Source organism: Panthera tigris, chromosome X (genome assembly GCF_018350195.1).
Source record: "Panthera tigris isolate Pti1 chromosome X, P.tigris_Pti1_mat1.1, whole genome shotgun sequence".
Taxonomy (NCBI): Eukaryota; Metazoa; Chordata; class Mammalia; order Carnivora; family Felidae; genus Panthera; species Panthera tigris.
The window spans coordinates 70,032,048-70,058,718 of record NC_056677.1 but is presented as its reverse complement, the minus strand read 5'-3'; the positions used below and the strand labels follow the sequence as shown (position 1 = coordinate 70,058,718).

The 26,671-nt window shown below is 37.8% G+C and overlaps 1 protein-coding gene and 1 pseudogene across 5 annotated transcripts in view; both read right to left on the bottom strand.

Moving 5' to 3' along the window:
* The window catches only part of LOC102968110, a 449,421-nt gene that overhangs the window by 9,255 nt on the left and 413,495 nt on the right, over nt 1-26,671 (bottom strand). The gene's annotated exons all lie outside the window — the stretch shown is intronic.
* LOC102967810 lies at nt 492-7,693 on the bottom strand (annotated as a pseudogene).

Sequence of the window (26,671 nt, the reverse complement as noted above, 5' to 3'; positions counted from 1 at the left end):
TTATTTCTAAAGTTTCTAAAAATGATGCTATTCCAGAAACATGGGCTTATCCATGGTTATTAAATGCTGTTTTTGTTTTAGTGAATGTTAAAAAAAAAGAAAGAAGGAAAGAAAAGAAAACCTCTACGTATATATTTTTACACACACACACACACACACACACACACACACACACGCCTAAAAAACCAAAAAAAATCAGAATGGTCCTTAGGCATATAGGAGTTAAACACAAATTCTGATTGAATAACATCTATGGAGATTTCTCCCAGTATTTAGAAAAACTGTTCTCGAATGCAGGGGAATAATATACCATGGTCTCAAATATTATTTTCTGATAAAGTAATTGCAGAAAGCCTTTATTTGTTCAAAGTAAACAGTAGATGCAAAAAACAAAAACAAAAACAAAAAACCCCAACAACTTCCCCAATACTACTTGAAAATAAAACTTGATTTTTATTAGAATGTTATCTATTCACACTAATAAATTAAAATCAAGACCCAAAGAAACACAAGCAATTACTGAACTTCACTTTGGGACCAGAATGTCAAGTTAGTCTCTCTTCATAAAAAGCAAAAATATTTTTTTTAATTTTATTTATTTATTTATTTATTTATTTATTTATTTATTTATGTTTACAGGTGTGTTTATTTTCTTTAACATTTTTTATTTTTTAAATATGAACATTTTTGTCAAATTTGTTTCCATACAACACCCAATGCTCATCCCAAAAGGTGCTCTCCTCAATGCCCATTACTCGCCCTCCCCTCCCTCTCACCCCCATCAACCCTCAGTTTATTCTCAGTGTTTAAGTGTCTCTTATGGTTTGGCTCTCTCCCTCTCTAATTTTTTTCTTTCTTCCCCTCCCCCATGGTCTTCTGTTAAGTTTCTGAGGGTCCACAAAAAGGTGAAAACATATGGTATCTGTCTTACTCTGTATGACTTATTTCACTTAGCAGAACACTCTCCAGTTCCATCCATATTGCTACAAAAGGCCATATTTCATTCGTTCTCATTGCGAAGTAGTATTCCATTGTGTATATAAACCACAATTTCTTTATCCATTCATCAGTTGATGGACATTTAGGCTCTTTCCATAATTTGGCTATTGTTGAAAGTGCTGCTATAAACATTGGGGTACAAGTGCCCCCTATGCATCAGCATTCTTGTATCCCTTGGGTAAATTCCTAGCAGTGCTATTGCTGGGTCATAGGGTAGATCTATTTTTAATTTTTTGAGGAACCTCCACACTGTTTTCCAGAGTGGCTGCACCAGTTTGCATTCCCAGCAGCAGAGCAAGAGGGTTCCAATTTCTCCACATCCTCTCCCGCATCTATGGTCTCCTGATTTGTTCATTTTAGCCACTCTGACTGGCGTGAGGTGGTATCTGAGTGTGGTTTTGATTTGTATTTCCCTGATGAGGAGTGACGTTGAACATCTTTTCATGTGCCTATTGGCCATCCGGATGTCTTCTTTAGAGAAGTGTCTACTCATGTTTTCTGCCCATTTCTTCACTGGATTATTTGTTTTTCGGGTGTGGAGTTTGGTGAGTTCTTTACAGATTTTAGATACTAGCCCTCTATCCAATATGTCATTTGGAAATATCTTTTCCCACTCCATCGGTGGCCTTTTAGTTGTGTTGATTGTTTCCTTTGCAGTGCAGAAGCATTTTATCTTCATGAGGCCCCAAGTGTTCATTTTTGCTTTTAATTCCCTCGCCTTTGGAAATAAGTCAAGTAAGAAATTGCTTCGACTGAGGTCAGAGAGGTTTTTTCCTGCTTTCTCCTCTAGGGTTTTGATGGTTTCCTGTCTCACATTCAGGTCCTTCATCCATTTGGAGTTTATTTTTCTGAATGGTGTAAGAAAGTGATCTAGTTTCATTCTTCTGCATGTTGCTATCCAGTTCTCCCAGCACCATTTGTTAAAGAGACTGTCTTTTTTTTCCATTGGATATTCTTTCCTGCTTTGTCAAAGATTAGTTTGCCATACTTTTGTGGGTCCAATTCTGGAGTCTCTATTCTATTCCATTGGTCTATGTGTCTGTTTTTGTGTCAATACGATGCTGTCTTGATGATTACAGCTTTCTGGTAGAGGCTAAAGTCTGGGATTGTGATGCATCACACTTTGGTCTTCTTCAATATTATTTTGGCTATTCGGGGTCTTTTTTGGTTTCATACAAATTTTAGGATTATTTTTGTTCTGCTTTGAGAAGAATGCCAGTGAAATTTTGATTTGTATTTCACTGAATGTGTAGAATTCTTTGGGTAATATTGACATTTTAAAAATGTTTTTTCTTCCAATCCATGAACACGGAATGTTTTTCCATTTCTTTATGTCTTCTTCAATTTCTTTCACAAGCTTTCTATAGTTTTCAGCATACAGATCTTTTACATCTTTGGTTAGATTTATTCCTAGGTATTTTATGCTTCTTGGTGCAATTGTGAATGGGATCAGTTTCTTTATTTGTCTTTCTGTTGCTTCATTATTAGTGTATAAGAATGCGACTGATTTCTGTACATTGATTTCGTATCCTGCGACTTTCCTGAATTCATGTATCAGTTCTAGCAGACTTTTGGTGGAGTCTATCAGGTTTTCCATGTATAATATCATGTCATCTGCAAAAAGCGAAAGCTTGACTTTGTCTTTGCCAATTTTGATGCCTTTGATTTCATTTTGTTGTCTGTTTGCTGATTCTAGAACTTCCAACATTATGTCAAACAACAGTGGTGACAGTGGACATCCCTGTCATGTTCCTGATTTCAGGGGGGAAGCTCTCAGTTTTTCTCTATTGAGGATGATGTTAGCTGTGGGCTTTTCATAAATGGCCTTTATGATGTTTAAGTTTGTTCCTTCTATCCCGAATTTCTCGAGGGTTTTTATTAAGAAAGGATGCTGAATTTTGTCAAATGCTTTCTCTGCCTCGATTGACAGGATCAAATGGTTCTTTTCTTTTCTTTTCTTTTCTTTTCTTTTCTTTTCTTTTCTTTTCTATTAATGTGATGTATCACAATTGACTGATTTGCAAATGGTGAACTAGCCCTGCAGCCAAGGAATGAATCCCACTCTATCATGGTGAATAATTCTTTTTATATGCTGTTGAATTGGATTTACTAGTATCTTATTGTGAATTTTTGCATCCATATTCATCAGGGATATTGGCCTGTAGTTCTCTTTTTTTTACTGGGTCTCTGTGTGGTTTAGGAATCAAAATAATGCTGGTTTCATAGAATGAGTCTGGAAGTTTTCCTTCCATTTCTATTTTTTGGAACAACTTGAGAAGGATAGATATTATCTCTGCTTTAAATGTCTGGTAGAATTCCCATGGAAGACATCTGGTCCTGGACCTTTTTGCGGGGTGGAGATTCTTGATAACTGATTCAATGTCTTCCTTGGCATGGGTCTGTTCAAGTTTTCTATTTCTTCTTGCTTGAGTTTTCAACGTGCATGGGTGCTTAGGAATTTGTCCATTTCTTCCAGGTTATCCAGTTTGTTGACATATAATTTTTCATAGTATTCCCTGATAACTGCTTGTATTTATGAGGGATTAGTGGTAATAATTCCATTTTCATTTATGATTTTATCTATGTGGGTCATCTCCCTTTTTTTAATGAGAAGCCTGGCTAGAAGTTTATCAATTTTGTTTATTTTTTTCAAAAAAGCATCTCTTGATTGCATTGATCTGCTCTACAATTTTTTTAGATTCTATATTGTTTATTTCTGCTCTATTCTTTATTATTTCTCTTCGTTTGCTGGGTTTGGGGTGTCTTTGCCATTCTGCTTCTCTTTCCTTTAGGTGTGCTGTTAGATTTTGTATTTGTGATTTTTCTTATTTCTGGAGTTAGGCTTGGATTGCAATGTAATTTCCTCTCAGGACTGCCTTCACTGTATCCCAAAGCATTTGGATTGCTGTATTTTCATTTTCATTTGTTTCCATAAATTTTCAATATCTTCTCTAATTGCCTGGTTGACCCATTAATTCTTTAGTAGGGTGTTCTTTAACCTTCATGCTTTTGGAGGTTTTCCAGACTTTTTCCTGTGGTTGATTTGAAGTTTCATAGCATTGTGGTCTGAAAGCGTGCATGGTATGATCTCAATTCTTGTATACTTATGAAGGGCTGTTTTGTGACCCAGCGTGTGATCTCTCTTGGAGAATGTTCCATGTGCACTAGAGAAGAAAGTATATTCTGTTGCTTTGGGATGCAGAGTTCTAAATATATCTGTCAAGTCCATCTGATCCACAGTATCATTCAGGGCCCTTGTTTCTTTATTGAACCTGTGTCTAGATGATCTATCCATTGTTGTAAGCGGGGTATTAAAGTCCTCTGCAATTACCACATTCTTATCAGTAAGGTTGCTTATGTTTGTGATTGTTTTATATATTTGGGGGCTCCTGTATTCAGTGCATAAACGTTAATAATTGTTAGCTATTCCTGATGGATAGACCCTGTAATTATTATATGATGTCCTTCTTCATCTCTTGTTACAGCCTTTAATTTAAAGTCTAGTTTGTATGATATAAGTATGGCTACTCATCTTTCTTTTGACTTCAAGTAGCATGATGGATAGTTCTCCATCCCTTCACTTTCAATCTGAAGGTGTCCGCAGGTCTAAAATGAGTCTCTTGTAGACAGCAAATAGATGGGTCTTTTTTTTTAATCTATTCTGATACCCTATGTCTTTTGGTTGGAGCATTTAGTCCATTTACATTCAGTGTTATTATTGAAAGTTATGGGCTTAGTGTCACTGTTGCTTTCATGCTTGTAGTGATGTCTCTGGTACTTTGTGGTCCTTGCAACATTTCATTCACAGAATCCACCTTAGGGTCTCTTGTAGGGCTGGTTTAGTGGTGATGAATTCCTTCAGTTTTTGTTTGGGAAAACCTTTATCTCTCCTTCTATTCTGAATGACAGACTTGCTGGGTAAAGGATTCTTGGCTGCATATTTTCTGTTCATCACATTGAAGATTTCCTGCCATTCCTTTCTGGCCTGACAAGTTTCAGTAGATAGGTATGCCACTACTCTTGTGGGTCTACCTTTGTAAGTTAGAGCGTGTTTATCCCTAGTTGCTTCCAGAATTTTCTCTTTATCCTTGTATTTTGCCAGTTTCACTATGATATGTCATGCAGAAGATCGATTCAAGTTACGTCTGAAGGGAGTTCTCTGTGCCTTTTGGATTTCAATGCCTTTTCCTTGCCCAGGTGAGGGAAGTTCTCAACTATGATTTGTTCACGTATGCCATCAGTGCCTTTCTCTCTCTCTTCTTCTTCTGGAATTCCTATGATACAGATATTGTTTCGTTTGATTCCATCACTTATTCTCATGTTCTCCCCTCATACTTCTGGATTTTTTTATCTTTTTCTCAGCTTCCTCTTTTTCCATAATTTTATCTTCTAATTCACCTATTCTCTCCTCTGCCTCTTCAATCTGAGCTGTGGTTGCCTCCATTTTATTTTCCACCTCATTTATAGCATTTTTTACTTCCTCATGACTATTTCTTAGTCCCTTGATCTCTGTAGCAATAGATTCTCTATTGTCCTCTATACTTTTTACGAGCCCAGCAATTAATTTTATGACTACTATTCTAAATTCTTGTTGTGTTGTATTGCTTAAATCATTTTTGATCAATTAGTTGTCTCTACTACCTGAAGTTTCTTTTGAGGAGAATTCTTCTGACTTCTCATTTTGGGTAGTCTCTGTGGTGGCTCCAAACTGCAGGGCACTTCCCCTGTGCTGTCAGGAGTAACTTGTGTTGGTGGGTAGGGCCGCAGTCAGACCCGATATCTGCCCACAGCCCACTGCTAGGGCCACAGTCAGACTGGTGTGTACCTTATCTTCCCCTCTCCCAGGGGCAGGACTCACTGTGGAGTGGTGTGGCCCCTGTCTGGGCTACTTGCACACTGCCAGGCTTGTGGTGTTGCTTCTATGGGATCTGTTGTATTAGCCAGGGTGGATCCAGAAGGTGCACATGGCGGGAGAGGCAGGCTCAGCTCGCTTTGCCTTCAGTGGTCCCCTGCGTGAGTGGCCCTGCAGCACTGGGAAGGAGGCAGGCCGATTGGAGGGATGGATCCGCAGAAGCACAGCATTGGGTGTTTGTGCGGTGCAAGTTCAGTAATGGGAGCTGGTTCCTTTTGGAATTTTGGCTGGGGGATGGGAGAAGGAGATGGCTCTTTCCAGTGCCTTTGTTCCCCGTTGGAGCTGAGTTCTGTCTTCCAGGGCCCAACAACTCTCCCTCCTTGTGTCCTCTTGCCCTCCCCAGTCTCTGAGAGCAGAGCTGTTTACTTTCAACATTCCAGATGTTAAGTCCCACTGGCTGTCAGAACTCATGGAGTCTGGCCCCTCCGCTTTTGCAAGCCAGGCTTCAGCGCTCTGCCTTGACTGGTGGGGTTCCCCTCCACTGATCTGGCTCCCTCTCACCAGTCCGTGTAGCATGCATTGCCTCTCCGCCCTTCATATCCTCTTCTGTGGGCCTTTTGTCTATGCTTCACTCCTGAGAGTCCGTTCTGCTAGCCTTCTGGTGGTTTTCTGGGTTATTTACACAGATGTGGATGGAATATAAGCAATCAGCAGGACGAGGTGAGCCCAGTGTCTTCCTATGCTGCCATCTTCCCTTCTGAGTCCCCCAGGAATCACCATCTTCAGTTGTGTTTTTTTAAAAATGCATACGATGGTTTGCAAATGCATGGGAACGGCTGCTGGATCTTCCCGTCCTCTGTGAGGACCCAGTGCGTGGTGGTGAAGGCCCCTCGAGCTGCCACACTCAGCAAGGTGGAAAGACTCAAATGTTTATTTTTGAGAGATAGATAGATAGATAGACAGCATGAGCAGGGGAGGGGCAGAGAGAGAGGGAGACACATAATCCAAAGCAGGCTCCAGGCTCCAAGCTGTCAGCACAGAGCCCAACACGGTGCTCAAACTCACAAACTGTGAGATCATGACCTGAGCTGAAGTTGGATGCTTAAACACCTGAGCCACCCTGGCACCCCCCAAAAGCAATTATAATTTGAGGACACTTTATATTTGCCTCTTTTGCCAGAACTAAGTCTGCCTCATCTGAGTCTTTCATTTCATGAGAAGTATTAATTTTTCACTGCTGTCTGTAGCATGAATAATTCATTCAGGATCAAGACCTCTGGAAAAATCTCTTGACTCAGCAGCATCTCTTTCTCCTTTGCTTTCTTATTATCAGATTCGCTGTCAGATATTTTCTTTTTGTACCATCTTTTTCTTTGTCAGCTTTTTGATGATTAAGAAATGCTTTGGGGCGCCTGGGTGACTCAGTCTGTCAAGTGTCCAATATTGGCTCAGGTCATGATCTCATGGTTTGTGAGTTTGAGCTCCGCATAGGGCTCTGTGCTGACAGCTCAGAGCCTGGAGCTTGCTTTGGATTCTGTGTCTCGCTCTCTCTGCCTCTCTCACACTCTGTCTCTCAGTCTATCAAAAATAAATGAACATTATTGTTTTTTAAAAAGATGTTTCAATTAACTCTGGACTATCTAAATTTTATTCAGGTTCCCAAGTATTATTAGCGTCTGTAAGTCCTTTACACTTCAGGAAATACTCCATCTTCCCTTTCACTATACATTGGTTCAGTACTTTTTCCACCAAAATTCTTCAGGGTATGCCTCTTCTACTTTTTTTATTCTTTCCATTCTGTTTCTTTCCCATTTTTTGCAATGTAGTTTTATTGGAAACCATTATTAAAAGTTTTTCTTTAAATTCTAGTTAGTTATCACACAGTGTAATATTAGTTTCAGGTGTACAATACAGTGATTCAACACTCACGTACAACACCTGGTTCTCATCACAAGTGCATTCCTTAATACCCATCACATATTTAACCCATTTTCCCACTTACTCCCCTTCTGGTATCCATCAGTTTGTTGTCTATAATTAAGAGTCTGTTTCTTGGTTTGCCTCTCTCTTTTCCCTTTGTTTGTTTGTTTTGTTTCTTAAATTCCACATGTGAGTAAAATCATATGGAAAAGCATTCCACATTCATGGATTGGAAGCACAAATATTGTTAAAATGTCTGTATTATCCAAAGAAATCTACACATTTAATGTAATCCCTACCAAAATTCCACCAACATTTTTCCCAGAGCTTGAACATACAATCCTAAAATTTGTATGGAACCACAAAAGACCCCAAATAGCCAAAGCAAAGCAGGAGGCATCATAATTCTGGACTTCAAGGTATATTACAAAGCTGTAGTGATCAATACAGTATGATACTGGCACAAAAACAGACACATAGATAAATGAAACAGAATAGGAAACCTAGAAATGAACCCACATCTATATGGTCAATTAATCTTTGATAGAGATGGAAAGAAAATCCAATGGAAAAAAGTCTCTTCAACAAATGGGGCTGGCAAAACTGAACAGTAACATGTAAAAGAACGAAAATGGACCACTTTCTTACACCATACAGAAAAATAAATTGAAAATGGATGAAAGACCTAAATGTGGGACTGGAAACCATCAAAAACCTAGAGGTGAACACAGGCAGTAACTTCTTTGAAATCTGCTGTGGCAACTTCTTACTGGACACGTCTCCACAGGTGAGGGAAACAAAAGCAAAAATAAACTATTGGGACTTCATCAAAATAAAAACCTGAACAGTGAAGGAAACAGTCAACAAAACTAAAAGACAACCTAAGGAATGGGAGAATAGGTTTGCAAATGACATATATGATAAAGGGTTACTATCCAAAATCTATAAAAACTTGTCAAACTCAACACCTAAAAACCAATCCATTTAAAAAGTGGGCGGAATACATGAATAGACATTTTTTTCCAAAAAAGACACGCAGATGGTTAACAGATATATGAAAAGCTGCTCAACAACGCTCATCATCAGGGAAATACAAATCAAAACTATAATGAGACATCGTATCACACCTGTTAGAATTGCGAATGAACAACACAGGAAACAACAGGTGTTGGTGAGGACGTGGAGAAAAGGGAAACTTCTTACACTGTTGGTGAGAATGCAAATGGATATAGCCACTCTGGAAAACAGTATTAAGGTTCCTCAAAAAGTTAAAAATATCACTCTCCAGGATCCAGCAATTGTACTACTAGGTATTTACCCAAAGGAAACAAAATACTAATTCACAGGGATACATACACCAGAATGTTTATAGCAGCATTATCAACAATAACCAAATTTTGGAAAGAGTTCAAATGTCCATTGACTAATGAATGGATAAAGAAGATGTGGTATATATACACACACACACACACACACACACACAATGGAATATTACTCAGCCATAAAAAATGAATGAAATCTTGCCATTTGCCAACAATGTGAGAGTATTATGCTATGTGAAATAAGAGAAAGAAAAATACAATGGAATTTTACTCATATGCAGAATTTAAGTAAGAAAATAAATAAGCATAGGGGAAAAAAGGAAAGACGAACTAAGAAACTGACTCTTAACTATACAGATGAAACTGATGGCTACTGGAGAGGAAGAGGGCATAGGGAGGATGGGTTAAACAGATGATAGGTATTAAGGAGGGCACTTGTGATAAGCACCTGGTGTTGTATGTATGTGATGAATCACTAAATTCTATACCTGAAACTGATATTGCACTGTATGTATGTTAACTAGCTGGAATTGAAATAAAAACTTGGAAAATAATTAGAACTACCCTAGGATCCCGCAACTTCACTACTAGGTATTCACAAAAAGGAGACAAAAATACAAATTCAAAGGAATACATGCACCCCAGTGTTTTATAGCAGCATTATCAACAATAACCAAATTATGGAAAGAGCCAAAATGTCCATTAACTGATGAATGGATACAGAAGATATGGTGTGTGTGTGTGTGTGTGTGTATAAATATGTATATATATATATATATATATATATTTATGTATGTGTGTATATATATATATATATATATAAAGAATATTACTCAGCCATTAAAAAGAATGAAATCTTGCCATGTGTAATGACATGGATAGAGCTAGGGAGTATTATTCTAAGTGAAATACATCAGTCAGAGAACAACAAATACCATTTTTAATTGCAGACTCGAATAGCTATTATCCACCATCTCCAAGCTGTTCCAGTCTCCAGTCTGCAGTGTTTTTGGCCCTGTATGCCTCAAGCTCCAGCCACATCAGAGGGGGTTGGGGGTGGGGAGCTGTTCTGGGCTGGTGCCAACAGGAGTGGACGGTAAGGGGTGTGGGTGGGATTACAACGTTATTTTACTGGGTGGATAAAAACACTGTCAGTAGTCAAACGAAAAAAAAAGTGTTTGTTAGTTTCTTTAGTGTTAGGCATAGATTTAGAAATTAAATGTTAAGATAGTAAAAAGACAGCAGTACTTTTACTGAGAGTTCTTCCATTTACTGAATTTTCATGATTCTCAATTTTTAATAAATGTTTAAAATTTGTTTATGTTTATTTATTTTTGAGAGAGAGAGAGAGAGTGTGAGCATCAGTGGGGGAGAGGCAGAGAGAATGGGAGAGACAGAATCTGAAGCAGGCTCCAGGCTCTGAGCTGTCAGCACAGAGCCCGATATGGGGCTCAAACTCACGAATTGTAAGATCATGACATGAGGCAAAGTCGGACGCTTAACTGACTGAGCCACCCAGGTGTCCCTTTAGTAAATGTTTTAAAAAAAACATTGATAAGCTTATAATTTTGTTATATAGAAATCAGAACACTTATATAATTGAGGTGTTTTTTTAGTTTTTCTTACTAATGATATTTTCAAATACCTTACTTTTAAAAACTACACAAGAGGGCTGATATCACTAAAACTGGAATAGTAAAAAGGCACTACAGGACTCCATACCTCTGCAAAGCAAGTAATGAGGTAGCAAAAGCTATTAAAATCAACTTCTTCAAAAATACGGAATCAATGAGTGGATAAAGAAATTGTGGTTTATATACACAATGGAATACTACATGGCAATGAGAAAGAATGAAATATGGCCTTTTGTAGCAACGTGGATGGAGCTGGAGAGTGTTATGCTAAGTGAAATAAGTCATAGAGAGAAAGACAGATACCATATGTTTTCACTCTTATGTGGATCCTGAGAAACTTAACAGAAGTCCATGGGGTAGGGGAAGAAAAAAAAAAGAGGTAGAGTGGGAGAGATCCAAAGCATAAGAGACTCTTAAAATCTGAGAACAAACTGAGGGTTGATGGGGGGGGGTGGGAGGGAGGGGAGAGTGGGTGATGGGTAGTGAGGAAGGCACCTTTTGGGATGAGCACTCGGTGTTGTATGGAAACCAATTTGACAATAAATTTCATATTAAAAAATAGTGGGGAAAAAAAGAAATAGACAGCAGGCAGGATTTGGCCTACAGGCGATAGTTTGCCTTTTCCTTTCATAAAAAGTTACACTTTATTTGGGATACACCAGCCCTTACTAAATTAGTATGCCATATGCGCTTCTGCATCATTACTCTTTTATTATTAACAAAGAAAGCACTAAATGTGAATGTGATTTCTTCAAATAAAAAACCAGATTAAACTAGTAAAAAAAAAAAAAAGAAAGAAATACGGAATCAAAAACTTACAAAAATCAAAACAAAGCTTGATGAAGAAAGCTGTTGTTTTGTAATAAAAAGTGCCGTGGCATTTAAACTGCTCAGTTATCTTCCATACTGCAGATCAATGGTGGCAATGAGGATGACAGCCTTCATTGACAGTGAAAGTTGCTATTATGAGAGGGAGCAAGATATTCAGTATTTTTACATAGTTGTAGCTGTGAGTTTCAACTTCTCTGTTGGCTCCCTGATGGATTGCTGCAAGAACTTCATTTTTCCTTGCCCAACTTGGAGCATTTCCATGGCTGAGGAGCGTCCTGGATAGATTTTACTAAAAGCATTTAAAGGAACAAGCATTGTCCACAGCAACCAGGGTCAAGGGACAACTGTTTGAATAAGCAATAGACAGAATTAAAAAGACCTGAGAAGGAAGAAGTTATAAAAGAGGGTACATAGGTGGAATAAATATTTTTTTAAGTTTATTTACTTATTGTGAGGGAGAGAGAGAGAGGCAAAGAGAGATGGAGACAGAATCCTAAGCAGGCTCCAGACTGTCAGTGCGGAGCCTGACACAGGGCTCAAACTCACAAACTGGTGAGATCATGACCTGGGCCGAAATTGAGTTGGGTGCTTAACCAACTGAGTCACTTAGGTACTCCAAGACTTTTAGCACTATCAAATATACTTGAGAATTAAAAATGCTACATTCAAGTTCCAGTCCAAGATGACAATGTAGAAAGACCCTGAATTCATCTCCTTCATGAAACACATCAAATTGCACATGTGTATAGAATAATTCCTCCTGAAGAACTGTGGGCTGACTAAACAGCTTCTGTACAACAAAAGATAGAGAGGCACAAAGAACATCAAGAAAGATAGAGACATGGTAACAGAGAAAACCCCCACTGTCTACTCTGGGAACTGTAGTGGGGAGTGATAGTAATGAGGGACTGGGAACAGACTCCTCTGTCCTTGGGCATAGAAAAAAAAAACTGCAATTAAAAGAGCAACTAACATATAACAGACAACTCTAGAACTCCACCAAACTGCTATAAGAACTGTTGAAAAGTTCTCTGGGTCATAGGGACTGGAGAATTATAGGTTTACATTCCCCTTCCACCTTAAAAGTGCATACCTGAACAGGGTATGGATGCCATAACTGGATTGCCACCTCAGTGAGTCCAGGGTTCACAAACTCACACCAGCTCTGGCTGCACTGGACAAAAGGGCAGAGGAGCTATGGGAATGGTCAGAGAAACCAGCTTACCATGTCAGCAAGTCCAAGGTCTGCAAGTCCATACCAGTCCCAGCTGGGCCCACGACCGAATGAATGAATGAGTGAGTGAGTGAATAAAGCTGTTTTTTTTCTTGACTTTTTTTCTTTTCTCTTTCCCCCTCTTTTCTCTTGTTTCAAAAGCCACAGTTTAAAACAGCCACTAGCATATAAAAAAGGCAGAATTAGAATTCTGCCAAATGGCTGGAGGAGCTACTGGAACTTTCTTCAGGTGGGAAGGCCTTATGGAAATGTCCTACACTCCCCCCTACCTTGAAAGTACAGTGCATAGTCCGGGTGCCCTAATCTGCCTGCCACCTCTGTGGCCCATAGTCAATACCAGCCCCAGTTATCCCACCAAGGTTACCATAGAGTGGTTGGTGTATGCCAGGACACCCCTGGCTAGTGCTCACTACAACCTCAGCCTTTGCATCAAGGTGACACAGGTGTAAAGCACTGTGGAAAACTTCAGGCCTACAACATTTTGGCCTTGGGAAGCTTGCTAGGGCACTCCTCATGCAGAGTGCTCTGGAACATCTTAGACATCTGTTTCATGTCCAGCCACCCTGCTAAAGTGCTCTCTGCACAAAATACTCTGGGAATCCTTGGCCTGTGCTTGCATTAGTTTCAGTGACCCCCACCAGGGCACCCTGTGTGAAAAGACCCCAAGAACACACCTAGCCATAACAGCCTCATCTCCAGTTACCAGGACAAGGCACACCTGTGCTAAACAACTTGTGACATCCCAGGTTCTACTCGACTTACCTTCAGCTATCTGGTCAGAACTTTTGTCCATGAATTCTAGGGACCCCACCAGACCATGCTGATTTAGCTTCAGCTTTCCTATTAGGGTACCTCCCTAGAAACTCCAAAACTGTACCCTGGCATGGCTCCTGTCACCCCTTAAGGGTACCCTCTGTGTGGAGAGTCCTGGAACACCTTGGTTTGTATCCACATCAGCATCAGATACTGTATCCAGGTACTCTATATGCATAGAGCCTGTGGACCCCCATCTTTCACCCACTTTAGTTTCAGCTATTCTGCCAGGGTGTCCTCTGTACAAAAAGCTCAGGAACATCCCAGCTTACACACTGCCTCAGCTCCAGCTGCCCCACCAGGACACCTTATCCATGGAACACCCTGGGGCACCTAGCTTGCACCCATTTCAGCTTCATCTGGCTGCCAAGTGTATCATCAATACATATGACCCTGAGTCAACGTGGAAAAAGGGCAATAGAAAGCATTCAAGCTGAACAGTAAAAAGAGAAAATAATTTAAAAAATAAAGACAGGTTAAGGGCTCACTTGGGCAACATCAAATGAACAAAAATTCAAATTATTCCCAGAAGGGAAAGAGAAAAAGGAGTAGAAACCTTATTTGAGGAAATAATAGCTGAAAACTTCCCTGACATAGAAAAGGAAATAGATTCTTACTCGACACATCCCAAAAGGCAAGGGAATTAAAAGCAAAAATAAACTATCAGGACCTCAGCAAAGATAAAAAGCTTCTGCACTGCAAAGGAAACAATAAACAAAACTAAAAGGCAACCAACGGAATGGGAAAAGATATTTGCAAATGACATATCAGACAAAGGGCTAGTATCCAAAATCTACAAAGAACTCACCAAACTCCACACCTGAAATACAAATAATCCAGTGGAGAAATGGGCAGAAGACATGAATAGGCACTTCTCTCAAGAAGACATCCAGATGGCCAACAGACACATGAAAAGATGCTCAATGTCACTCCTCATCAGGGAGATACAAATCAAAATCACACTGAGGTACCACCTCACGCCAGTCAGAGTGTATAAAATGAACAAATCAGGAGACTATAGATGCTGGCGAGGATGTGGAGAAACGGGAACCCTCTTGAACTGTTGGTGGGAATGGAAACTGGTGCAGCCACTCTGGAAAACAGTGTGGAGGTTCCTCAAAAAAATTAAAAATAGAACTACCCTATGACCCAGCAATAGTACGGCTAGGAATTTGCCCAAGGGATACAGGAGTGCTGATGCACAGGGGCACATGTACCTCAGTGTTTATAGCAGCACTTTCAACAATAGCAAAATTATGGAAAGAACCTAAATGTCCATCAACTGACAAAGGGATAAGGAAGATATGGTTTATATATACAATGGAATACTACATGGCAATGAGAAAGAATGAAATCTTGCCACTTGCAGCAATGTGTATGGAACTAGAGAGTATTATGCTAAGTGAAATAATTCAGAGAAGACAGATACCATATGCTTATACTCATACGTGGATCCTGAGAAACTTAACAGAAGAGCATGGGGGAGGGAAAGGGGGAGAAAGTTACAGAGAGGGAGGGATGCAAACTATAAGAGACTCTGAAATACTGAGAACAAACTGAGGGTTGATAGGGGGTGGGGGAGACGGGAAAGTGGGTGATGGGCATTGAAGAGGGCACCTGTTGGGATGAGGACTGGGTGTTATGTGGAAACCAATTTGACAATAAGTTATATTTAATAAAAAAAGAAAAGGAAATAGATACCTATGTCTAAGAAGCATAGAGGATTCCAAATAAGATGAACTCAATGAAATCTATAACATGATATATAATAATCAAAATGTCAAAGGTAAAGGTAAAGAGAGAATTTTAAAAGCAGCAATAGAGAAACAAAAAGTTACCAAAGGGGGAACTATAAGGCTATTACCTGATTTTTCAGCAGAAACTTTGCAAGTCAGAGGGGAATGCCATGATATATTCAAACTGCTAAAATGGAAAAAATCGCTACAACCAGGAATACTCTATCTAGCAAGATTATCATTCAGATTTGAAGGAGAAATAGAGTTTCCAGATAAGTTAAAGGAGTTTATCAGTACTAAACCAGGATTACAAGAAATGGTAAAGGGACTTCTTTCAGTGGAAAAGAAATGGCCATAATTAGACAAGAGAAAATTATGAATAAAAAGATGTAAAATATGACAGCATATATATAAAAAGTGGAGGAAAGAGTAAAAGAAGAAAGAAGTTCTTTTTTGAGAATATGTTTGAACTTAAATGACCATCAACTTAATACAGATTGCTATGTACTTAGGATGCTATATAAGAACCTCATGGTAACTCCAAGCCAAAAACTTATAATAGATACCCAAAAAATAAAGAGAAAGAAAGCCAAACATAATGCTACAGAAAATCATCGATCACAATAAGGAGAGCAAGAGAAGAGGAACAGAGAACTGCAAGGCAATCAGAAAACAAATAACAAAATGACAATAAATACATACCTATCAATAATTACTTTGAATGTAAAAGGCCTAAATGCTCCAATAAGAAAACAAGGTGGTGGAATGGATAAAAAACAAGATCTATCTATATGCTGCCTACAAAACACTCATCTCAGACCTAAAGACACATACACATACACAGAAAATGAAGGGATGGAAAAACATTTACCTAACAAATGGAAGCAAAACATCTGGGGCAGCAGTACTTATATCAGAAAAAAAGTAGATTTTAAAACAAATACTATAACAAAAGTCAGAAAAGGACAGTACATAATGTTAAAGGGATCAACCCAAGAAGATGATATAACAATTTTAAATATCTATGCATCCAACACTGGAGCCCCTAATTATATAAAGCAGATATAAAAGGACACAAAGAAAGAACTTGATGGTAATGCTGTAATAGTAAGAGACTTAAACATCTCACAACATCAATCAATAGATCATCAAGGAAGAAAATCACTAAGGAAATAGCGTCTTTAAGTGACACATTAGATTAGATGGATATAACAGATATATTCAGAACATTCCACCAAAAATGACAAAATACAAATTCTTTTGGGGTGCACACGGAACATTCTCCAGAATAGATCACATGATAGGCCATAAAATAGTATCAATAAATTTAAGATTAAAATCATACCATGCATCTTTTCTGACCACAATGGTATGAAACTAGAAATAAATCACCAGAAAAATGATTGGAACACAAACGTGTGGAGGCTAAACAAAATAACACTAAACAACTAATGAGTCAACAAAGTAATCAAAGAAAACAATTAAAAATACATAGAAACAAATGAAAATGAAAACACAATGGTCCCAAATCTTCAGGATGCAGCAAAAGCATTTGTAACAGGGAAACATATAGCAATACAGACCTACTTCAAAAAACAAGAAACAATTCAAATAAAAAACCTAACCTTACACCTAAAGAAACTAGAAGGAGAAGAACAAAGCCCAATGTGAGTAGAAGGAAAGAAATAAAGACTTGAACAGAAATAAATGACACAGAGACAAAAGACAGAAACAAACTGATGAAACCAAAAGCTGGTTCTTTGAAAAGATAAACAAAATTGATAAATCCCTGGTCATATTCATAACAAGAAAAGAAATATATAAACAGAACAATAAACTAAAGAGGAAAAGTAACACTGTCACTACAGAGGTATTGGCTTATAAAAGAGTACTAACCAAAATTATGTCCTAACCTAGAACAAATGGATAAGTTTCTGGAAACATATATAACCTCCCCAAACTCAATCAATAATAGATAGAAAATCTGAACTAAATTCAGCAATGAAACTTAATCAATAATAAAAAAACTCCCAAGAAACAAAAGTCCAGGACTAGAATTCACAGGTAAAATCTAACAAACACGTAAAGGACAAAAAATACCTATTATTCTCAAAGTATTCTAAAAAAAAAAAAAAGAAGAAGAGGAAAAATATCCAAATTCATTATGTAAGGCCAGAATTACCTTGATACCAAAAACTTTTGGGGTTATTACTGAGGATGACAAGATTATACACAATGCTTGGCTAGCTAAAATGTAACACAGATTTCTGGTGGGTTGCAATTAAGCTTGGGAGAGGCGTGGGTCTCTTGGAATGCTGGAGGCCTGTGGCAACTGCCCTGACTGTGGAATTCCCTGGGAAGGCCCTCCCAGGTATTTCTGCAGTCCTTGGGGAACTCCATCATCTATACATTGTATACAAAGTTTAGCAAAACAATAGGACACATAGACCCTTGTTGTATATCTATGATTTCATTATCCTCTTATGATTGTTCACCTTTAAGTCATACACCCTTTGTTTTTGCATGCCCAAAATGTTATATGCCCTCTGTACACAACGAGCCAACTGAGACTTGTGATTGGCATGACACTGCAATAAATGAGAATTTGAGTGAGGCAAAGGGGGTCTTCATTTGTGAACATTGACCCCCATGCCTTCTCTCTTTCTCAGCAAAGTGTAGAGTAATCTTTCATCAGTCGGCCCAGGGTTTGCTGGCCATTCCCAGCAAAAAACATATAAAGACACTAACATAAAGAACCACAGGCTGATATCTCTGATGAAGAGAGATAGAAAATTCCTGGATAAAATGTTAGCAAACTGAATCCAACAGTACATTAAAAAAATCATTCACCACCACCAAGTGTGTACCAGGATGTAAGAGTGGTTCATTGACCAATCAATCAATGAGATAGATCACATATATATGAGAAAGGAAAACATGATAATTTTAATAGATGCAGAAAAAGCATTTCAAAAAGTACAACATCCATTCATGATAAAAGCCCTCAACAAAGTAGGTTTAAAGGAAACATACCTTGACATAATAAAGGCCATGTATGAAAAAAGCCACAGTTTAACATCAAACTCCATGGTGAAAAACCATAGAGGGCTTTTCCCCCAAGGTCAGGAAAAAGGCAAGGATGTCCATTTCCATCATTTTTATTCAAGATAGCACTGGGAGTCCTAGCCACAGCAATGAGACAAGAAAAAGGAATAAAATGCATCAAAATTGGTAAGGAAGAAGTAACATTTCAATATTTGCAGATAATATGATACTATATACCAAAAACCCTAAAGACTCCATCAAAAAACTACTAGAACTGATAAATTCAGTAAGGTTGTAGGACACAGATCAATATACAGGAATATGTTGAATTTCTATACATTAATAATGAATCAGCAGAAAGAGAAATTAAGTAAACAATCCCATTTACAATTGCACCAAGGATAATAAAATACCTAGGAATAAACTAAGCCAAGGATGTGAAAGACCTTTACTCTGAAAAGTATAAAACAATAATGAAAGAAATTGAATATGACACAAATGGAAAGATTTTCCATGCTAATGGATAGGAAGAACAAATATTGTTAAAATGTCTATCCTACCCAAAGCAATAAACAGATTTAATGCAATCCCTATCAAAATACCATCAGCACTTTTCACACAGCTAGAACCAATAATCCTAAAACTTATATGGAATCACAAAAGACCTTGAAGAGCTAAAGCACTCTTGAAAAAGCAAAGCAAAGCTGGAGGAATCACAATTCCAGACTTCAAGTTATGTTACAAAGCTGTAGGGAGAAAAACAGTATGATACTGGTACAAAAACAGAAACAGATCAATGGAACAGAATAGAAAATCCAGATGTGAACTCACAACTATATGGTCAATTAATTTTTGACAAAACAAGAGATAATATCCAATGGGAAAAAGACAGTGTCTTTCAAAAATGGTGTTGGGAAAACTGGACAGCTACATGAAAAGAATAAAAATGGACCAGTTTCTTACACTATCCATAAAAATAAATTCAAAATGAATTAAGGACCTAAATGTGAGTCCTGAAACTATAAAATCCTAGAAGATAGCACAGGCAGTAATGTCTCTGAAATTCCCCATAACATTTTTCTAGATATGTCTCCTGACGTGACAGAAACAAAAGAAAAAAATAAACTATTGAAACTACATAAAAATTAAAAGCTGCATGGCAAAGGAAACTATGAACGAAACTAAAAGCCAAACTACTGAATAGGAGAAGATACTTGCAAATGAAGACAAACAGATTGCCAACAGACACATGAAAAGATGTTTAACATCATTCATCATCAGGGAAATGCAAATCAAAACCACAATGAGATATCACCTCATACCTGTCAGAATGGCTAACATCAAAAATAGAAGAATAACTGGTATTGGTGAGGATGTAAAGAAAAAGGAATCATTTTCCATTGCTGGTGGGAATGCAAACTGGTTCAGCCAATGTGGAAAACAGTATGGAAGTTTTTCAAAATATTAAAAATAGAACTAACATATTATCCAGTAATCACACTACTTGGTATTTACTCAAAGAATATGAAAACACTAATTCAAAAGGTGCATACACCCACATGTTTATTGCAAAATTATTTACAATAGCCAAATTATGGAAACAGCCCAAGTGTCCTCTCTGATAGATGAATGGATAAAGATGTGATACACACACACACACACACACACACACACACACACACACACACTGGAATATTACACAGCTATTAGAAAGAATGAAATCTTGTTATTCAGAACAACATGGATATACCTAGAGGGTATTATACTAAGTGAAAAAAGTCATACAAAGGTAAGTATCATGTGATTTCATTTATACATGGAATCTAAAAACAAAGAAATTAACAAACAAAAACCAGAGTGATAAATACAGAGAACAAAGTGGTGGTTGGCAGGGTGTAGAGAATGGGGCATAGGTGGCATAGGTGAAGGAGATTTAGAGATACAAACTTCTAGTTATAAAACAAACACCTCATGGGGATAAAAAGTAGAGCATAGGGAATATAATTAGTAATATTGTAATAGTATTGTATGGTGATAGGTAGTAACTACACTTATTTTGATGAGCATTTTATAATGTATATAATTGTCAAATCACTATGTTGTACACCTAAAACTAATATAATATTGGATGTCAACTATACTTCAATTAAAATAAAAAAATAAATTTTTTTTGGTATCGAAGTCCACTGTCAACAAAATGAAAAGACAACATACAAAATCCAAAAAAAATTTGCAAATTATATTTCTAATAAGTTTCTAGTATTCAGAATATACAAAAACCAATACAAGTTGTTATGGGTTGTATTGTATCTCTTAAAACAGGTATGTTGAACTCCTAACTCCCAGTACCTTGAATGTGAACTTATTTGGAAATAGAGTCTTTACAGAAGTAATTAAGTTAAAATGAAGTTACTAGGGTGTTCTCTAATCCAATATGACTTGTGTCTTCATAAAAAGGGCAAATTTGAACACAGAGATAATGAGCGAAGACTATGTGAGAAGACACAAAGAGAACATCAAGTGAAGATGGAGGCAGAGATTGAAATTATGCCGACACAAGCCAACAAACACCTGCAGTTACCAGAAGCTGGAAAGGGCAAGGAAAAAATCCTCTTTCTAGAGCATTGAGAAGGAGTATGGTGCTGCTAAAAACTTTATTTTGTAATTTTAGCTTCCAGACCTATAAGATGTTTTTTTTTTTTCCTAAGCCACTCAGTTTGTGGCACTTTGTTATGGCAGACTTAAGAACCTAATATACAACCCAACAACAAAAACTAACTCAATAAAAAACTGGCTTTTGTTTGTTCATTTATTTTATTTTTTAGATTCCACATATACATAAAATCATACGGTACTTGTCTTCCTGTTTATTTTTTTCCTTTTAGTTTCAGGTGTAGAATTTAGTGATGCATCACTCACATACAACACATACTGCTCATCACGAGTGTCCTCCTAAATAATCATCACCCATTTAACACCCCCTCCAGCCCACCTCCTCTCCAGCAACCCTCAGTTTCATCTCTATAGATAATAGTCTGTTTTCTGGTTTGCTTCTCTTTTTCCCCCATGTATGATCCTCTGTTTCGTTTCTTAAATTCCACATATGAGTTAAACCATATGGTATTTGTCTTTCTCTAACTGACTAATTTCACTTAGGATAATACTCTCTAGCTCCATCCATATCATTGCAAATGGAAAGACTTTTGTTATTTTTATGTTTATTTTTGAGACAAAAAAAGAGACAGAGTGCAAGTGGGTGAGGGGCAGAGAGAGAGAGGGAGACACAGCATCTGAAACAGGCTCCGGGCTCTGAGCTCTCAGCACAGAACCCAATGAGGGGCTAGAACTCAGGAACAGTGAGATGGTGACCTGAGCTGAAGTTGGATGCTTAACCAACTGAGCCACCCAGGTGTCCCGCAAATGGCAAGATTTCATTTTTTATGGCTGAGTAATATTCGATTATATATATATATATATATATATATATATATATCCATTATGTATATCCATGAATATATATGGATATTTTTATGGCTGAGCAATATTCCATTATATATATATATATATATATATATATCCATTCATATATCCATGTGTATATATATATATATATTCATTTATCAGTTGATGGACATTTCATAATTTGGCTATTGTTGATAATTTTTCTATAAACATCAGGGTGCATGTATGTTTGAATCAGTATTTTTGTATTCTTTGGGTAAATACCTAGCAGTGCAATTACTGCATTGTAGTTATTTCTATTTTTAACTTTTTGAGGAACATCCATACTGTTTTCCAGAGTGGCTGCACCAGTTTGCATTTCAACCAAAATTATAAGAGGGTTCCCCTTTCTCTATATCACTGCCAACACATGCAGTTCCCTATGTTGTTAATTTTGGCCATTCTAAAAAGTGTGAGGTGACATCTCATTGTAGTTTTCATTTGTGTTTCAGAGTTGAGCATCTTTTCATGTGTCTGCTAGCCATCTGCAGGCCTTCTTTGAAAAAAATGTCTATTCATGTTTTCTGTTAATTTCTTAACTGGATTGTTTTTTTAGGTGTTGAGTTTGGTAAATTCTTTATAGATTTTGGATAGTAACCCTTTATCATATATGTCATTTGCAAACATCTTCTCCCATTCCTTAGGTTGCATTTTAGTTTTGTTGATTGGTTCCTTCACTGTGCAGAAGGCTTTTATTTTGATGAAGTCCCAATAATTTTTGCTTTTGTTTCCGTTGCATCGGGAGACATATCTAGTAACAAGTTGCTATGGCTTATGTCACAGCCATATATCTAGTAACAAGTTACTATGGCTTATGTCACAGGTTATGGCTTGTTCTCCTATAGGATTTTGATGGTTTCCTGTGTCACATTTAGGTCTTTCATCCATTTTCAATTTATTCTTGTGTATGGTGTAAGAAAGCTGTCCAGTTTCATTCAACTGCATGTTGCTATCCAGTTTTCCCAATACCATTTGTTGAAGAGACTGTCATTTTTCCATTAGATATGCTTTCCTGCTTTCTCAAAGATTAGCTGACCACATATATGTGGGTTCATTTCTGGGTTTCCTATCCTGTTTCATTGATCTATCTGTCTGTTTGTGTACTAGTACCATATTACCTTGATCATTACAGCTTATTAATATAACTTGAAGTCCAGATTGTGATGCTTCCAGCTTTGCTTTCCTTTTACAAAATTGCTTTGGCTATGTAAGGTCTTTTTTGGTTCTGTACAAATTTTAGGATTCTTTGTTCTACTTCTGTGAAAAAGGCTGGTGGTATTTTATTTTATTATTTTATTTTTTTAATATTTATTTATTTTTGAGAGAGATAGACAGAGACCGAGTGCAAGCGAGGGAGGGACAGAGAGAGACACACACACAGAATCCGAAGCAGGCTCCAGGCTCCAAGCTGTCAGCACAGAGCCCAATGCGGGGCTCGAACTCACAAACTGTGAGGTCATGACCTGAGCCAAAGTCAGACGCTCAACCGACTGAGCCACCCAGGCGCCCCAAGGGTGGTAGTATTTTAAAAGAGATTGCGTTAAATGTGTAGTTTGTTTTGGGTAGTATAGACATTTTTGTAATATTTGTTCTTCCAATCCATGAGCATGGAATATTTTTCCATTTCTTTGTCATCTTGAATTACTTTGATCAGTGTTTTATAGTTTTAGAATACAGATAATTTACCTCTTTGGCTAGTTGTATTCCTAGGTATCTTATGGGTTTTGGTGCAATTGTAAATAGGATTGATTCCATGATTTCTATTTCTGCTGCTTCATTATTGGTGTATAGAAGTGCAACAGATTTCTATACATTGGTTTTGTATCTTGCGACTTTCCTGAATGCATGTATCAGTTCTAGCAATTTTTTGGTGGATTATTTTGGGTTTTCTATACAAAGTATCATGCCATATGCAAATAGGGAAGTTTTGACTTCTTGACAATTTAGATGCCTTTTGTTCCTTTTGCTTGTCTCATTTCTGGGGCTAGGACACCCAGGAAATATTGAAGAACTGTGGTGAGAATGGAATCCCTGTCTTGTTTCTGACCATAGAGGAAAAGTTCTCAGTTTTTGCTCATTGAGGATGATATTAGCTGTGAGTTTTTAATATATAGTGTTTATGATGCCAAGGTATGTTGCCTCTATCCTTACTTTGTTCAGTTTATATGTTTCTAGGAATTTATGCACTTCTTCCATATTGTATGATTTGGTAGTGAATATGTTTTCATAATATTCTCTTATAATTGTTTATATTTCTGTGGTGGTGGTTGTGATATCTCTTTTCTCATTTGTGATTTTATTTATTTGAGTTATTTATCTTCTCTTTTTGATAAGTCTGGTTCTAGGGGTTTATCGATTTTATTAATTTTTTCCCAAGAACCAGCTCTTGATTTCATTGATCTGTTCTACTTTTTTTTCTATACCATTTATTTCTTCTCTAATCTTTATTATTTACATTTTTGTGCTTGCTTTAGGTTTATTTGGTGTTTTTTTCCTAGCTCCTTTATTTGTAAGCTTAGGTTGTTTATTTAAGATATTTCTTGCTTCTTGAGGTTGGCCTACATTACCATATATTTTCCTGTTATGACCACTTTTGCTGCATCTCAAAATTTTTGGTCTAATGTCTTTTCATTCTCATTTGTTTCCATGTGTTTTTTTCCTCTTTAATTTCCTAGTTGAACCCATTCATTCTTTAGTGCCAAGTTCTTTAACTTCCATGTATTTGTTATCTTTACAATTTTTTCTTGTGATTGACTTCAAGCTTCATAGTGTTGTGGTCTGAAAATATGCATGGTATGATATCAATCTTTTTGTACTCGTTGAGGGCTGATTTGTGACCTGGTATGTGGTGTATTCTGGAGAATGTCCCATTTGCACTTGAGGAGAATGTGTATTCTGCTGCTTTAGAATGAAATGTTCTGAATTTATCTGTTAAGTCCATCAGGCCCAGTGTGTCATTCAATGCCATGATTTCCTTTTTGATTTTCTGCTTATATGATCTGTACATTCATACAAGTGTGGTGGTAAAGTCCCCTACTATTATTGTATTATTATCAATGATTTCTTGTTTGTTTGTAATTATCTGTTTTGAGCAAATCTTCAGCTGTGACTTCTTGATCTCTCTTTTGGGGAGAATTCTTCTACCTTGTCATTTAGTCTAGCTTTCTGTATTTTGAGTATTATGAAAGCCAATTATGTTTCCTGCTCCTGAGAGTAATGATATATTAAGAAGGGGTATACACTGTCCAGGACTTGGCACTTCAGAAGTGTTCCTGGTGTATATTGTTTTTACCCTGCTGTTGTGCTTTGGCTGCTATTTCCCACAGGTCAGTCCTCCACAGAGTTCCTCCTTGCTTGCTTCCGTGGTGGGGGGTGGTATTTGGACCTTTAACTAGGTGTGCTTTTATTTGTTTGTTAAAGTAAGCCTGATTAAAATGACTGATCCAAAAGAAAGAGAAAAGGAAAAGGAACAACAACAACAATAACAACAACAACAAAAAGACAGACAAACAAAAACCTATAAGCCTGATTCCAGTGAAAAGAAAGAAAGAGAATCCTGATTCAAAAAAAAAAAACAATAAAAGGAAATGAAAAAACCGACAAATAAACAACAAAAACCTATAAGCTCGATTCCAAAGGAAAAAAGAAAGAAAGAAAGCCTGGTCCAATTTCCACTAGAACTGAAGGTGATGCTTTGCTGCACTCTATGATCAGTAGACTTGGTGCATACAGGGGGCCTTTATTGGTCCTCTGGGGGAGAAGCCCACTGCGCTGGTTCACAGACCAGCCCCAGTAAAGATGTCCCTGTAGGGCGCCAGTGGGTGATTTTCTGTAAGCAGCTTCAGGCTCTACTGAGGGCTCTCTGTTGCTCACTGAATTCCGACCATGCTGGTGGGCAACGAGGGGAAGATGGTGTCACCCTGCTCTTTCATCCCTGGGGAGGGGAGCTCACACCCGCCACTGTTCAGGAAACCCTCACAGTAAAGTGAACAATGTCCCCTCCTATGTCCCATGCTTCTGTTAGATCCCTGCCCTCAATCTGTCTGTGCCTGGGTAGTAGGCATGCCCATGCCACAGTTCTCCTGTGTTTTATATCTGTTGCCTGACTTGGATTTAAGCCTCCAAATCATAAAGTACCTGGCAAGGCATAGACCAGCTCCTCTCCTCTGGAGGAAAGCCTTGCAGCACTGCACCTGGCAACATTCTGCCCCAGAAAAGCCATTGCATGACAGTGAAAGTGCCTGGAATTTATGGTGAAGCACAGCAAAAAGCTGCAACCAGGTAATCTGACGTCTGCACTTCTGCCCTCTGAACTTCTGTCCCCTGTTGTTGAATGGCCACTAAATGATGCCCTCTCAATGACGTCTTTTGTCCTTGGAGAGGCAATATACACTCTTCTAAATGTTCTCCAGCAAGAAGAATGTTCTCTCCCAGTGTGAACAAGGGGATCTCCACACCACACTGTCCACTGTCCACTGTCCACTGTCCACTGTCCACTCCCAGGCTTCTGCCATTCTTCCCAGGAGCACCACTGTCTGCCTGTCAGCAGGACTTCTAAAACCTCAGAGTTTGAGCTCCACTGTTTGCAAAAAAATTGTGATAGTCAGTTCTTCTTGATTCTCTAGTCAATAGTTTTGAGGGAGAGTTTTTCTTATACAGGACCCCAACATGCTTACATCTCTCCCCTTCTCTCCTTCTCTGTCTTCTCTCCATGAAAAGGGCTCCCTCTCCTCCGCAGCACCACAGCTTTTCTCTCCCCCAATTCATGCCTCTGCACCTCTTAC